The sequence below is a fragment of the Stegostoma tigrinum genome, chromosome 9, assembly GCF_030684315.1.
Source record: "Stegostoma tigrinum isolate sSteTig4 chromosome 9, sSteTig4.hap1, whole genome shotgun sequence".
Classification (NCBI taxonomy): Eukaryota; Metazoa; Chordata; class Chondrichthyes; order Orectolobiformes; family Stegostomatidae; genus Stegostoma; species Stegostoma tigrinum.
In genome coordinates this window covers 22,256,996-22,273,986 of record NC_081362.1, presented here as the reverse complement: position 1 = coordinate 22,273,986, position 16,991 = coordinate 22,256,996, and the positions used below count along the sequence as shown (strand labels likewise).

The window sequence follows — 16,991 nt, the reverse complement described above, 5'->3', positions numbered from 1 at the left end:
GGCTGGGACTTTTTTCACTGGAGCAGAGGAGGCTGAGGGGTGACCTTCTGGAGGTCTATAAAATCATTTCGGGCATAGATAAGGTGAATAGCAAAGGTCTTTTCCCAAGGTGGGTGGGTGTGTGTGTGGGGGAGAGAAAGAGTTCAAAACTAGACAGCATAATTTTAAGGTTGGAGGAAAAAGATGTAAAAGAGGCCTGAGGGGCATCTTTTTCACACAAAGGGTAGTTCATGTAGGGAATGAACTGCCAGAGGAAGTGGTACGTGCAGGTACAGTTACAACATTTAAAAGACATTTAGACAGATACAAGAATAGGTACGGTTTAAATGGATATGGACCAAACACAGGCAAGTGGGACTAGTTTAGTTTCGAAACCTGATTGGCATGGACAAGTTGGACCAAACGTCTGCTTCTGTGCTGTAGGACTATATGACTTAATAACCTACACCTGCTCCTATTTGTGGATCTATAAACTTTGAAACCAGGAATACTTAAAGCAGACTTAAATCTGCCTAACAACACACGGTGGATTTCAAATATACTGAAAATACGCATGCTTGTTGTTAAATACTGTGCTTATAACACTGTAAATTCACTCATTCTATAAATTAGAGCTGTCTTCAAAGGATTGCTGCCACCAATTTTGACGAATGTGAAATAGGGTCATCTCCCCACCTCAATCCCATCCTACAATCGTCAGTTTCCACCAATGAAGGATTGTCCGTAAGACAGATTGGTATTTTGCTGCTGGAACGTTTGCATGTTGCTACAGACTGGTGTAATCACCAGGAACAGGAAGTCCGGGGTTTTGAAAGCAGCCTGCTATTGCACAGCGGGAATGTGCACGGTGTGTAGGGATCCATAGGACTGTAAACGTCGAGAAAACGTAGCGTTTACAGTCAGCAGACAGGACTGGTGTTGACTGCACGCCTATTTAAAAACCTGAAACTGCGCCGGAGAGATATCCACGCCAGCATCATTAAAGATTTTTAAACCAGGGTGAGCTCCTGTCACTCCTTCTGAGTGACATTTGCCGGGTTTGTGCCTGCAGGTTTCAGGCGGAATGTACCAACAACAAGACAATGCACCCTGCACAATCCACAATGAAAGAATGCAATTTAGTGACTGCTTTTCCTCTATTGCTTCCCCTTCTTTATGGGAAGCTCGAAGTGATGAGGCCGGGAAACTGCAGACTGACGCGCGACTAGACTTGGGCCACGTTCCATTCCCGGAGCGGGGGAAAGGAACTACATCTCCCAGCACACTCAGCGGTCACCTAGTCCTGTCCCGCCTGGCTATTGGCTGCGGTTGGGCTGGGGAGGCCAATGGTAGCCGGTGGTAGAGGGGGCGGGGTGAGTATCGGCCGGCTGCCAGTGGTAGGGAGAGAAGTGCCACGACTCCAAAGCGCTCGGGTTGAGTCCGTGTGTGGATCGGCGGGCAGGGTGAACAGCCAGGGGGAAAAAAATACGGGGTGGCTGAAGGACAAGGATAGGGAAGCATCTCTCACACGATCTGCACCGCACCACAGTTAGATTCAACATCCCAGGAGACAGAGACCCCACCACCCACCCCTCCACAGGCTTGTCTCACGTTCGAGGTAAGGAGGCTCCATTGATTATAGTCAGCCCTCTGGCACTGGTGGGGGCAGTGGGTACCTGTGGGCACTGTTACCCCTTCTCTAACTCCACCTCCCCTGTGCCCCCACACACATTGCCCCCTTACTGGCTGTCTCTCTGATCATAACGAGCTTGCCTTTAAATCCTGTTAAACACAGTGCATACGTGTTCAATTGGGAAGGCTGGAATAGAGTGGGAGGGAGGGGGGTATGTGAAAAAAATGTCTTCTGACTGGGGTTTTGTTTTACTTGGAGTAAATACAATGGTGCATTGCACTGGCTTGTTTTAGCACGCGTCCTGTCAAATGTCTGGAACCACATTTTTTAAGCAACTTCTATTGAACATTTGATTATTTGAGTTTCACGTTTCTTTTTCGGATGCGCATCTTACATATTAGCATCTTTGTTAAAGTCACGAAACAGTTCCACAAAGTTTGAAGTACACTCTGCGTTACAAACGTTAAGAATTTAAAGCTGGACTAAACATCAAAAGGTAGCTGATGTAGTGAAAAAAGGACACAAGCTTGAAACATTAACTGTTTCTCTCTCCACAGATGCTGAGCAGGTCTTCCGAAAAAATTACATTTTCTGCTTTTATTTCAGATTTTCAGCGTTAACAGTGATTAACTTGATTTAAAAAAACTTTACTTGCTCTATTTTTAATAGAGGGCAGTTTTGTATCCTGATCCAACAGCTGTACAAAAAAAGTCATTTGCCAAATATGACTTTGGATTTTTATTTTGATTTTTGAGCCGCAGTGTTGAAATCTATTTGAATTTGACTTGGCTCTCGAGGCAGCAAATCTAAAAGAGAATCTAGGCAGCTTCCTGGAAGAAAAGCTTTTTCTTATGTGTTCCAAAAAGACCTGGCGATGGGAGAGATTGTAGTGCTATTTAGTGTCACGAGAATGGTTCTGTGTCTAGGGGAGTTTAAGTTCAGGAGATTGAGAGAAATTGGAACTGGGGCTGAAGTTTGAGTCAGACACACAGAATCTGTCAGACATTCCTCAAATTAACCACGTACACAACTGAAATCGTTCCTTTTTTTGTTCCCCTCCGTTGTCTGGAAGATTGATCGTAATCACAGGATTCCCCTGCCCGGTCTAGATTTTGTAAAGTAATCTCCCTGCAGTGAGATAGACTGTGCAAAGAAACTGTCGACCTTATTTTCGGCAGCTAACGGTTTTTTGAGTGGGCAGACTGAGGAATGTGCGTACACGTTGGCTCTCTGAAATGCTGAAGATCCGGCAATGAAATCTGACCACTCAGAAACTGCCTCATCTTAATACGGTGTCACTGGGATCCGGCACACAGATAGCGAGAGAGAGATCCGCGCGGCCCTAGAGCCGGATGCGTTTTAATGTCCTGTAACTGAAATGATTTAAGTAGGATAAGTAAACTTTCAGTTCATCATGTCTGTACAATTAATTATTTTGGTGTTTGTAAATTTATTTGTTCCTGCAGTTTCTTCAACACAGATGCAGCCCAGGGGTGCTAGAATTAGAACATTAGAATTAGTTTTTAGAACTTTTTAGAATTAATTAGATGTTATTTGCTGTTGTGAAAATAATTAATTGCAGGATTGAGGTGATATCTGTTATGCAATGACTGTATCTCCAATTAATTATAATTGGACTTCACTGTGCAAAGCAATAGGACCCAGTGATTTTTTTTTACTATTACACTTTTCTATTTACGGTGTTTCTTCTCAAAAATTCACACCTACCCACATTTTCATTAGTAACTGTGGGTGATGGGAGGAAAGTCTACTTCCTGCAACATCCAACCCATGCCTACTGACATCCCCATCCCATCCTACTGCCCACATTCCCACTCTCTCATCAGTTCTGCATTCTTACCTCACTCCTCATTTAGACCCCATTCCAGTTGGCCCTACTTCATCATGTTTCTGCCTCTGTCATCTTGTTCCTCCCTCCACTTGTTCTGATTCTTCCCCATTTCTCTCCCACCTCATCCTGTCACTTTCACGTCACCCCAGGAAAGTCGACGTTTTGGGTCAGGACCCTTCATCCGGTCTACTTGTGACTCCACTTTCAAGGATCTATGAACCTCTGCCCCAGGGCCTAGTGCTCCCCAGGACCTTACCATTAATTGTTTAGGCCCTGCCTTGATTTGCTCTATCTAAATGCAACACCTCCCATTTTGAGCTGTTGGTGGGAAGTTGACACTTATAGGTCCATTCTCAGTGGCAGGTAAGGGAGAAGCAGGAAATGAGAAATAATCATGATAAAATGTAGAACTGTTGAAAGAAAATAAATAATAGAGTGTACCATGAGAAATCTTTCCCTGTCAGCTCGTTTTCACCAGCTGACATAGGTATTTTGTGTGCAAATATCACCTCAACCTTTCCTAAGATTAGTCTGCAACTGGCTTCACTCTCTCGCTCTCCCCCTCTCTCTCCCTCTGCGTTTATGGACGAACACCTGGCTGGCAACGTCACAGGAATTTGAGACCTTATCTGTTCTGTTGAAAGGTAGCTTTTACTGGTTATGAGGACAACTCCACCTAATTTATGTACCTTCAGGCAAGGAACCGGCTGTTTTGCATTTCAAATGATGAGGTAACAGGTTATTGTACAAAACCTTTCGTGGGTAACTTTAGAAAGGTCACGGTATTACAAAGACTCCATTTGCCACTAAAACTAAAGGCATCAGATTTTTCAGGTATACTGCCCCTGGTATTCCCAGGCTGTCTCCCATCCAGATACTGGCCAGGCCTGAATCTGCTTAGCTTTCAAGCTCAGGCATTCTCAGACTAGCATGGCCAAAGGTGCTAAGTTGCTGAGAATTTTTAGAATGTTAAATTTCCTCTGTGATAATTGTACAGTTTCCATGGAGTTTTTCTGGCTTCCTGCTCTAGGCACAAAACTGCCTAGAAGTATATCTTAAAAAATTGAACAGCTTACACTCTTTGAGTAATTAAAAATGTGAATGGGTGCATTTTGCTGTTGTTGAAAAGCTGTTTGTGATAGGCCACCTTCATATGCATTGTAACCATTTGATATAATGGAATAAATTCATGGGGACAGTATAGATTGCCTTGGTGTGAAACTGGAGTCACATATAGAGCATTTTCTGAAGAAGGGTCCAGACCCGAAACATCAGCTTTCCTGCTCCTCTGGTGCAACAGGCAGGTAGTACTGAGGAGGTGGGGAAGCTGCAGAAAGATTTAGACGGTTTAGGAGAGTGGTCTAGGAAATGGCTGATGAAATTCAATGTGAGTAAATGTGAGGTTTTGCACTTTGGAAAAAAGAATACAGGCATGGACTATTTTCTAAACGGTGAGAAAATTCGCAAATCAGAAGTGCAAAGGGATCTGGAAGTGTTGGTCCAGGATTCTCGAAAGGTTAACTTGCAGGTAGAGACTGTAATTAAGAAAGCGAATGTAATGTTGTCGTTTATCTCAAGAGGGTTGGAATATAAAAGCGATGTGCTTCTGAGGCTTTATAAGGCTCTAGTTAGGCCTCATTTAGAATACTGTCTAATTTTGGGCCCCACACCTCAGGAAGGACATACTAGTCCTGGAGCGTGTCCAGTGGAGATTCACACAGATGATCCCTGGAATGGTAGGTTTAGCATATGATGAACGGCTAAGGATCCTGGGATTGTGCTCATTAGAGTTTAGAAGGTTGAGGGGAGATCTAATAGAAACTTACAAGATAATGTGTGGCTTAGAAGGGGTGGACGCTAGGAAGTTGTTTGCATTAGGCGGGGAGACTAGGACCCGTGGGCACAGCCTTAAAATTAGAGGGGTTAAATTTAAAACTGAAATGAGATGACCTTTCTTCAGCTAGAGAGTGGTGGGCTTGTGGAATTCATTGCCGCAGAGTGCAGTGGAGGCCGGGACATTGGATGCCTTTAAGGCAGAGATCGACAAATTCTTGATCTCACAAGGAATCGAGGGCTATGGGGAGAGTGCAGGGAAGTGGTGTTGAAATGCCCATCAGCCATGATTTAAACGGCGGAGTGGACTTGATGGGCCGAATGGCCTTACTTCCACTCCTATGTCTTATGGTCTTATGGTCCTCTGCTGCCTGGCCTGTGTTTCTCCAGCTCCACACTGTTGTTTCCATCATTACTTAGTCTGCTCTATATGTGATAAAAAAAGTGTAGAGCTGGATGAACAAAGCAGCTAGAGTAGCAAGAAAGTAGATGTTTTGGGTCAGGACCCTTCTGCAGGAATGTCAACTTTCTTGCTTCTCTGATATAGCCTGGCCTGTTGCGTTCCTCCAGCTCCACTGCGTTGTCTCTTACTTCAGCATTGGCAGTACTTGCTATCTCTGAGCAACGATGGAAGATTTCCTGTCCTAAAAGACATGAGTGAGCCAGTTGGGTTTCTTTATGACAGTTTGACAGCTTCACATTTGGCTATTTTTTAAAAATTTCTAACTCCTTGTAGGAAATGCATTGATGTTTGTGTAGATGAGAATGACAATGATGGTTATCATGGCCAACATCATTGGGGCTAATTTTCAATTCCTCAATTAATAATTGAATTTAAATTCCAACAGCTACCGTAGGGTGATTTGAATTGGATGACTGGTTGAGTGACATTACCACAACATCACTATCTTCCCCACTTGCTTGTATTAATTGGTGCTTTTGTCATATTGATTCATTGTAAGGGCATATGGCTCCCAAGTATTACAATTACTGAATTAACAGATGCTTCTGATAACAGCCATCTGCAAAAAAACTATATGCTTAGTCCTTCATCCAAAGTGATTTATGTCCTTTTCCTATAATGGAGAAACCTCCTCTCCTTTTATCAAATGTGTAAGATATGAGAATTTACACGTTCTAATCTGCAGAAAGCAATCTTGCAACATTAAAAGTCCTCTTCCTCTCTCTCCCACTCTTTCCCACCCCCCACCTCACTCCTTCACTCTCTGTCAGAATCTTCAAGCTCAACTTTTCCACTTCCTGTGCCAAATACCACCTACCCGCAGATATTTAAAAATTATTTTCTTATTTGTCTGGCGATTCTACAAAAATACGAACAGCAGGAGATCCATCAGCCTTTGAGTCTGTTCTGTGTACTATGGCTATTTTATGTCTAATGTGTAGTTCAGATCTCATTTGTTAGCCTTTGTCCTATATCACTTGATAACTTTACCAAAAAAAAAGTTTGACCTCAGTCTTTAAATTTTCATTTAACACCCAACTACTACTGTGATTTGAGAGGAGTTGGACGGTGAAGGGGGAGTGAGGAATGTGGAGAAGAGAATTCCAGATTTTCACTGCAAGTTGAGACATGAAGGCAAATTTACCAGCAGCCATTTCTGGGTGACCAGCTGGAATCATGAGTTAAGAAAGACAGGTCTGTGATCCATCCCAAATTGGTTTTTCGAACTTGGGCTTCCCCAATGTTCACTAATCAAGACCAGTCTAATTTCAGATTCAGGATTAAGACTTGCACCTTCTGGTTCCAGAATTAAGTGAGTGTATAAAACAACACACCTGATGGTTGCCAATGGGAATGTATAGATGGGTAATAAGTGCTGGCCCAGCTTGTGATGTACACATCCTGTGAATAACCTTTTGAAGTAAAGCTCTTTTCAGGGCCATTGCAGATCGTCAAATCCTATTTGAACTGTACCCAGAGTGAACTGCTGGACTAAATTGTGATACAGAAAGTGTGATTTACATAAAGAGACTGAAAAAGTTGAGTTTGCTCTCCTTGGAGAAGAGAAAGTTGAGATTTGTTACAAGTATTCAAAATTATGGGCCTCTTTACAAATTAGATGGGAGAGAAACTTTTCCCAGGATCAAGAACTAGAGGGCACAGATTTAAGGTAATTGGCAGAAGGACAAAAGTGACATTAGGGAAAACTTTCACAGCAAGCATTCAGGATCTGTAATGCGCTGCCTGACAATGTGGGGGATGCATGGTCAAGTGAGGCTTTCAGGAGGGAATTAGATTATTATCTGAAAAGGAAAAATATTCTCATGATTATGGGGAGATGGCAGAGAAGTGGCCGTAGGTGAATTGTTCCTTCAAAGGGCCTTACAGATATTTCCTATGCCAGCAGGGAATGTCATGGTGAGATGTCTTCTTGAGCTGCTGCAGTCCTTGGTGTGAAGTTAGGCTCAATGCTATTAAGAAGGGGGCTCCAGGATTTTGCCGCAGTAAGGGTGAAGGACCAGTGAAATATTTCAAAGTCAGGGTGGTGTTTGACTTGGAGGGAAACTTGCAAGTGGTGGTGATTTCATGTACCTGCTGCCTTCGTCATTATAGGTAGTGGAGGTAGCAGGTTTGGAAAGTGCTGTTGATGGAGTCTGATTGAGTTACTGCCTATAAATGGGTCATGCTGCTGCAGATATGCATTAGTGGTAAAGGAGTGAATGTTGAAGGTGATGAGTGGGGTGCCAGTGAATTAGACTGCTTTTGTCTTTGTGGTTGTCACACTTCTATCTTTGGAGCTGCAGCACCCAGGCAAGTGGAGAATATTTCATCACTCTCCTGACTTGTGTTTTTTGGTTAATGGACACATTGTGGGGACTTGGAAAGTGAGTTTACTGCAGAATTCTTAGCCTTTTACTTGCTCTTGTAGTTCCTGTATTTGTATCATAATAAGCCTTCAGAGTTGGTGGGGGATTCACCAGTGATAATGCCATTGAACATCAAGGGGTGACGGTTGGATTCTCTCTTCTTTTGAGATGGTCATTACTTGGTAATTGCATGATGCAAATGTCATTTGCCACCTATCAGCTGAAACCTGGAGGACTTCCAGGCCTTGCTGCATATGGACACAATCTGCTTCGGTATCTGAGAAGGTGGAAATGGTGCTGAACAATTGCAGTCATCAGCAAACACCCCTACTTTTGGTGGAGGGACGATCATTGATGAAGCAGCTGAAGATGGTTGAGCCTAGGATGCTTAACTGAGGTGTCCTGGGACTGAGATAATTGACTGTTATCTATCACAGCCATCTCCTTTTGTGCTAAGAATAACACTACCCAGTGGGGAATTTCCTTTGATTTCCATTGACTCCAATTTTGCCAGGTTTATTTGATGTCAAAATTAGTTAGCTATTGCCTGGATGTCAAGTGCAGTTCCTCTCGATTCACATCTTTCGTCTCCTTGAGGATCATGATTGAAATGAGGCCAGGAGCTGCGTGGCCCTCGCAGAACCGGACTAAATGTTAGTGGTCTGATTATTATAAGCAAGTGTCACCTGAAAGCATTGACAATGACCCCTTCTGTCGCTTTGCTGATGATTGAGGGTAGACTGATAGGGTGGCAGTTATCTGGGTTGTATTCTTCCTGTTGTTTTGTGGACAGGGCGATTTTTCACCTTGCGGTACAGATGCCAGCGTTGTAGTGATACATGAGAGCGTAGCTGTGGAACACAAGTCCTCGTTTTATTGCCAGAATGTTGTCAGAGGCCATAGCCTTTGCAGGACTCGGTGCCTTTATTTTTTAATATAGATTGGAATGAATTGAATTGGTTGAAGATTGAGAACTTGTGGTAGCGGGGACCTCAGGAAATGTCTGAGATGGATCTGTGGGATTACTTAGCCCAAGCTATTGCATGCTGTTCATGCTGTTTGGCATGCAAGTAACCTTATGCACCTTCACACATTATTCTAAGGTGCTGCAATAGGCATGCCCACCTACAGCCTTCAGTGAACCAGGTTGGTCACCTTGCTTGACAGTACTGCCATAAAGAGGAGGTCGACTTCTCCTGGAATGTGCATAGATTAGACAAGGCAGCGCTTTACTAAAATCATCCTTGTGAAAGTTTTGTGATTTGTTGCCTGTATTTAAGTAAATCCAGGTAAGGCTGTAAGATTGTAACATTGAATTGAGCTTCAGACGTTTTTACTGTTGTGTATAATAAACTTATCTGTGTTTGTGATAACAATTGGAGTCAGCACTCGTGTTAACCAAAGCACGGAGGAGATTTCAACCCAACTGCACTTCATTCAAAACTCTTTGGCAGAATATTTTTAAATTGTTTTATTTTGTTTCTTTCAGTCTTGGGCAGATGAAACAAGTATATTGCAGCATTTCATATTAAGTATAAGCATAGTACAACCATTTTTATTTTATTAGCATCTTTAATGTAATGAATGTAGAAAAACTGTTCAACAGAAGAGCAATCACCACCCTCACAGCCACCCCACCCACTTTCAACAGTGTAAAGCTCATCATATCTGTACCTCTTTTCCATTTCAAAGAACGGTACTATTGGACTAGGAACATGAACTGTTCTCTCACTTTGCTGCCCAACCTCCTCCAACACTTACTGTTTTAGTAAGTTTGTAATGTATAATCATGATCTGTGTATGTTTCTTCTTTTGTTGATTGCCGTATTATGGAAAAATATAAGGAAAGCACCCTGCCACTGAAGTTAATTAACTGATTGGTTATGATTACTTCCATGACTTCATAAAGTATTGTTAAGTTGGGGTTTTTTTCCCATTTTTCGTGAGATCCTGGTTTCCTCTTTGTCTTTGTGGGATGGTCCAGATCATAGGCAATTTCAAGAATACTGTCACTGTTGATTTCCAGTCAGTTTCCTCGAATTTCAGTATCATATGATGAATTTCCTTCACAAGTGCTAATGATTTCCCGCTCTCTCATATGATCAACCCAAGACATGCAAACTTAGCATCCAAGGAAAGCAGATTACAAGTGTAATTTTGGTGCAAGGAAACCCTAGTGCATTACCATTGTGCATGCATGTTAGCTATCATTGTGGCTACTGAGTAACTGACTCATGTCCTGTCTCCCTTCGTGAACGCACCGATCTATGTTTGGGTGGGCATAATTCTTTGGATTTTAGTCAACTTCATAACGTGACTGTTCTTCATGTGTGAGCCTAAGAAACTAGGCACAGATATTTAACAATTTGAGTGGGGAAGCTGTGTCATTGCTGTCCCAGTTCCTACCTTAAACTGAGGTCTCCAGAATAATACTTACCAGCAAGGCAATACAATGCAGATGGGAACCCCACTCAGTTCCTTACTGGATTATACAGTGAAGAATGACAGATATTAATAGAGAACAGTAAATGTCAATCATAGATCCATGTTTGCACTTTCACATCCAAGTCAAACTATCATGAGTTCAAGTCCTAATTGAGATGCGTTAGTACAAAATCTAAGTTGACACCCTAATGTTAAACTGAGAAAGTACTGCACTTTAGAATCCTTATTTTAAAGACTGAAATGAAGGGTTTTCTATTCACTGAGCCCCAAAACCCAAGGAAGGGTTTGGGATTCCTATCCTTAGAGAGCAGTGGAGACTGGGCCATTGCATTGTGTTGTTGGAGGTCAGTCATCTCAGCTCCAGGACATCTCTGCAGGAGTTCCTCAGGGTGGTGTCATCGGCCCAACTATCTTCAGCTGTTTTGTCCATGACCTTGCATACATCATAAGGTCAGAAGTGGGAATGTTCGCCAATGATTGCAGAATGTTGAGCACATTTGTGACTCCTCAGACACTGAAGCAGTCCATGTCCAAATGCAATAAGATCTGGACAATATCCAGGCTTGGGCTGACAAATGGTGAGTAACATTCATGCCTCACAAATGGCAGGCTGTGATCATCATCAATAAAAGACAATCTAGCTACTGCCCCATGACATTCAATGATGTTCGCATCACCCACTCTCCCACTATCCACATCCTGGGAGTTATCATTTGGTCAAAAATTCAACTGGACTCACCATATAAATGCAGTGGCTACAAGAGCAGATCAAAGATTAGGAATACTGAGACAAGTAACTATCCTGACTCCCCAGAGCCTGTCCACCACCTACAAGGCACAAGCCAGGAGTGTGATGGAATATTCCCCACTTGCCTGGACGATCGCAGCCCCGACCACACTTAAGAAGCTTGACACCGTCCAGGACAAAGCATCCCACTTGACTGGCATTACATCCACAAGCATCAACTCCGTCCACCACTGACATTCTGCAGCAGCAGCATGTACTATCTGTAAGATGCGCTGTAGAAGTTCATCAAAGATCCTCAGACAGCATCTTCCATAACCAGGACCACTTCCATCTAGAAGGCCAAGGGCAGCTGTTGTATGGGAACACCACTACCTCCAGGTTCCCATCCAAGTCACTCACCATCCTGACTTGGAAATATATCTCTGTTCCTTTACTGTTGCTGAGTCAAAATCCTGGAATTCCCTCCCTAATGGCGTTGTGGGTCAACCTGCAGCTGGTGGACTGCAGCGGTTCAAGAAGGCAGCTCACCACCACCTTCTCAAGGGCAACTAGGGATGGACAATTAATGCTGGCCAGCCAGCAACGTCCACGTCCCACAAAACGAATGAAAACAAAGCCATTGAGTGGATGCAGTATGTGAATTGACCCATGGTTAAATGATCTGCCCTGCTAATGTTAACTGCTTAGTTATTTAGGAATGTACTGATTCTGCTGCTTCAAAGGATAAAGTTTTCTCTTTCAAAAAAACACTGTGAAAAGCAGCTCATTTTGGTGAAATCTTAAGGGGGAGCTGATGGTGCAGTGCTGATGTCACTGGACTTGTAATACAGAGGCCCCCAGTCTAATGGTCTTGGTTCAAAAAATTGCACTCCACAATGGCATCAGGTGGATCTTGATTTTAATGAATAAATCTGGAATATAAAGCTAGTCTTCGACATGATGACCATGAAACTATCTTTGATTATTGTAAAAACCATTTGGTTCACTACTATATTTTAAGGTTTTTGCAAAGATTTATGTGATATCACACACATACACACATTTGTATGTACATAATACATACACTATATTTTCAGGATGGAAATCTGCCATTTTAGTCTCTGTTTCCTACATGTGACTCCCCTCTACAATGGTCTAGCAGACCACTTAGGCACTGAGGGCCTTGGGAGCAATGCCCACATCCCATGAAGAAGTAAATAAAGATTTGAAACATTTCCGGGTTGTCCTGGCCAGATAGTTAGTGAAAGTGATGAGGAAAGAGTACAGTCTGATGGGGTGTTAGATTTGAGGCAGGGTATGATCCCAATTATCCAATTGTAGTTGAATGGAATTGTTTGTATAGAACGTGTGAATGCCACTTTTCATCAGAATCGAATTGCATTAAAAGTGAATTTCTGGCGTATTGGCTGTGAAAGAATGGACTTTGAATGACCTTTGGCCTTACGGACTCTAAACCAGCAAGGAACTGTCCTTACTGTGTCGTGGGACCAATTGGGAGAGATTAGCTAACGTTGAGGCTGAGGCTGGAATTTCTGTCCTTTATTATTTGGACGTATAGAAGGGAGACACATTCAATTTAGTGAAGGGTGCAACACTTAGGAATGCTGGAGGGCAGGCTAATAGATGTGTTAAAAAGGATGAAGGATTTCAACAGGGAAAATAAAGGCAAAACTGTTCCAGCTGGCAGGAGAGTTGGTCATAAGGGGGGACAGATTTAAGTTAATTCGTAAAATAACCAGATTAGAGATGAAGAGATAATAGGAACTGCAGATGCTTGAGAATCCGAGACAACAAGGCGTAGAGCTGGATGAACACAGCAGGCCAAGCAGCATCAGAGGAGCAGGAACGCTGACGTTTTGGGCCTAGACCCTTCATCAGAAATGGGGGAGGGGAAGGGGTTTGTGAAATAAATAGGGAGAGAGGGGGAGGCGGATAGATGATGATTAGAGGAGAAGATAGGTGGAAAGGAGACAGACAGGTCTAAGAGGCAGGGATGGAGCCAGTAAAGATGAGTGTAGGTGGGGAGGTAGGGAGGACATAGGTCAGTCCAGGGAGGACGGACAGGTCAAGGGGGTGAGATGAGGTTAGTAGGTAGGAAATGGGGGTGTGGCTTGAGGTGGGAGGAGGGGATAGATGAGAAGAAGAACAGTTAGAGAGGAGGGGATGAACTGGGCTGGTTTTGGGATGCGGTGAGGGAAGGGGAGATTTTGAAGTTTGTGAAATCCACATTGATACCGTTGGGCTGCAGGGTTCCCATGTGGAATATGAGTTGCTGTTCCTGCAACCTGCGGGTGGCATCGTTGTGGCACTGCAGGAGGCCCAGGATGGACATGTCATCTAAAGAATGGGAGGGGTAGTTGAAATGGTTCGCAACTGGGAGGTGCAGTTGTTTATTGCGAACCAAGCGTAGGTGTTCTGCAGAGCGGTACTCAAACCTCCACTTGGTTTCCACAATATAGATGAGGCTACAACGGGAAGAGCGGATGCAGTATACCACATTAGCAGATGTGTGGGTGAACATCTGCTTGATGTGGAAAGTCTTCTTGGGGCTTGGGATGGGGTTGAGGGAGGAGGTGTGGGAACAGGTATAGCACTTCCTGTGGTTGCAGGGAAAAGTGCCAGGTGTGATGGGGCTGGAGGGGAGTGTGGAGCAGACAAGGGAGTCACGGAGAGTGTGGTCCCTCCAGAAAGCAGGCAAAGGTGGGGAGGGAAAAATGTCTCTGGTGGCGTCAGATTGCTGATGGTGGAAGTGTCAGAGGATGATGCGTTGGATCTGGAGGTTGGTGGGGTGGTAGAATTTCTTTTAAACGGTGAGTTGTTCTGGTCTGGAGTGTTCTGTCTAAAAGGAAGGTGGGAGAAGAATCAATAGTAACTTTGTAATGGAAATTAGTACTCCAATCATCTATGAATCGCATCCTGATAAAAATGTCCTTTTCCCTACTATTGCTGGCCATGCTTTCAGCTGCCGAGGCTGTACATCCTGCAATTCTGACCCGAACTTGTTCCCAAACTCCCTTCCTTTAAGGCAGTGTAAAACCTACCCTGTTGACTAAGCATTGGGCCCCTTATACTAATATCATTCCTCCTGGCTACGTGTTAATTTTGTCTGAGTATGCTCTAATGATGTGAGTTAGGACTTGTTATTGCTTTCAGGCACTGGATAAATGCAGGGTATTTTTGTTGGATTAAAAATCAGCATCAGCCATGTCAAAATATGGCACTGTCAATCAATCATAGGAGGTAAACGGATAGAACTGTTAGTCTGAAGTGCCTCACTGATATAACATTAGGCACTGGTCTAAGGGGAGTGTGCATGCCTGCAAGGGGGAATGATTGGAAGATATAATTAGTGATTTAATCAGATTAATGGACCTGTCTAGCCTGTGTCCGGTGAGTCATTAGTGATAGATTTTGTAAAATGTCTAGCGCATGCGTTGTTGGGAATCTCTTATTCCTAATGGGCAAAAGAAAATTTCTCAAATATTTAAAGAAACCGTGAGATCGCACTTGTTCCTTGGTCAGGTGGGCCTGGCCTTTTTTCTAGTAAATTGATCAATAACCAGAGAGGAAATTTTTAGGGTAATTACCAAAAGGAGGAACTGAGAGGATATGAGGAAAGTTTGTATTTGCCCAAAGTTGCTGTGCTATGGAATGCACATCAGTTAGTTAGTGTCAGCAAATTCTGGAGTAACTTTTGGAAGGGAATTGTATAGGTACTTGAAAGGAAACATTTACAAAGTCAAGGCGAAAAATGGGACTTATTAATTCTTTCAAAGAGCTGTTGTCTGCTGTAAAGTGTGTGTTTCTATATAACACCTTGTTACAGTCGCATGCTATTTGAGTCTCATGATGAATAGAGACACTTCATACAGTATAACTGACACACTTAGATGATCCATCTTATCCATTCCAAGCGTCAAGCAACTACTGCTGAATTGAAAGTTGTGAACTTACTGAACACTAAGTTAGCATCACTTTTTCAAACTGCAACATGCAAGAGAATGTATCCATTTCTTCATCTAAAGCAGTCGATTTAAACCTAATAGTCTTGCCAAAGCATTAAGTGAAATTTGAGGCTCCAGCTGGTTTAATGAATAGATTGGCCAGGTATAGGGAGAGAAGAGTTCCAGGCAGCACTTAACCAATGGACATAAAATCTGATGACAGTGCGAGACCCTAAGATGGTAGGTTAACGGTACCCTAAAATCCAAACAGTGCTTTGGTGCTGTTCAGTGGAAGTGTTGAGTAACTCATATTTACACACAGTGACTTAACCGTCACACCCGTTGCCCTTGCACCTATTTGTACCTTCTTAGGGATCCAAACTTTTGTTTAACGCTACGTTTGTTGTTGGTTATTTCATTTTCCCAAATTCAAACTGGCGAGGGGAAAGGCCAAAACCAGCTGGTTGTCAAAGTACAGAACTGTTGGCATTAATTCTCATTGCAAAAACCCTTCAGAGAATCCCTGACTTCTGAATGTGTGTTCAAATTGTCAGCGGGCTTTGTTCCCTTTCGTAAGAGTTGACCCGTTCATAAATAGTGTTGACTTTTTGTTCTCTCTGTGCAGCAGACTTTTTTGCAGTATCAAATCAGAAGTTTTGGAAGTGGCCTTCTGGTGTTTCTTTGTTGAAAGCACCAAAGGCTTAAAATTCCGAACTCTCGGACTCAGGTCTGCGAAGCTTGGCTCAGCGCAACACTGGCCAGAATAAATATTTATTTTACTGCAATGAGGGTGGAAAGAAATGGGAAAAGTAATCAACATGTGAATGTTTTCTTACTTTGTTTAGTATTTGGAGAGTATGTACTGTGAGTTTCTAGAACTTTTTTACCCTCCCCACTGAGAATTAACCTCTTTCATTTTATAAAACCAGGGTTGCTTCACATCCAGAAAGCACTCCCTCAAAGCCTCTAATTGTTGCAGAAATGTTTCAATTTTCAAGATTGCCTTATCTCAAGCCATTGCAGCAATCCTTGTCATGACATTTTGCTACAATTATGGAATGGTTTAACTTGTTGCCAAGTCACAGTATTGATGGAGATAGTAGGAACTGCAGATGCTGGAGAATCTGAGATAGCAAGGTTTAACCATGGGGAATGCAGGGTTACAGGAATAGAGGGGCTGGAGGGTTGTGTCTGGGTGGGATGCTGCTCGGGGACTCGGTGTGGACTTGTTGGGATGAAGGGCCCGTTTCCACACCATAGGGATTCTATGGAAACCATAGAAATTTAGCAAACCTCACAGTCATGTTGTGACCAGTGTGATTCCTCTCCTTGTATTGGTGCTGCCTGAGGTGGCAGATGGTTGAGTTGGACATCATGCCTACTGAGACCTTCTTATCTGTCCACCTTCAACCAACAGCTAAAAGACATTACCTTCTCATTTGTCTCACTGCGGACTGCAGCAGCTGACCATGTGCAAACTAGCTGTTGTGTTTACTACCTTTATAGCGGCTACATTTTGATAATACTTCTTGGCTGTGAGGTTACTTGGGAGTGTCTTGATGTAGTTAAAGATGCTACATCAATGCAGGCTCTTTGTTTTTAACAAAATGATTCTTGAAAAACAGATTGCAAAGTCTGTTCATTTCTCCTTAGGACTCTAGTTGAGCACACATACAAACTGCTGAGCTAATGCTACTTCGCAGAATACTCAGTGAAATCAAGTGCAAC

At 43.1% G+C, this 16,991-nt stretch overlaps 1 protein-coding gene across 2 annotated transcripts in view; it reads left to right on the top strand.

Moving 5' to 3' along the window:
- Positions 1 to 1,371: 1,371 nt before the first annotated feature.
- Positions 1,372 to 16,991, top strand: part of LOC125454715 (ribosome-binding protein 1-like) — a 106,071-nt gene continuing 90,451 nt past the window's right edge. For both annotated transcript variants that reach the window (XM_048535808.1, XM_048535807.1), the window contains exon 1: positions 1,372 to 1,597. The gene's annotated coding sequence lies outside the window, so the exon portion shown is untranslated. The remainder of the gene's footprint in view (positions 1,598 to 16,991) is intronic.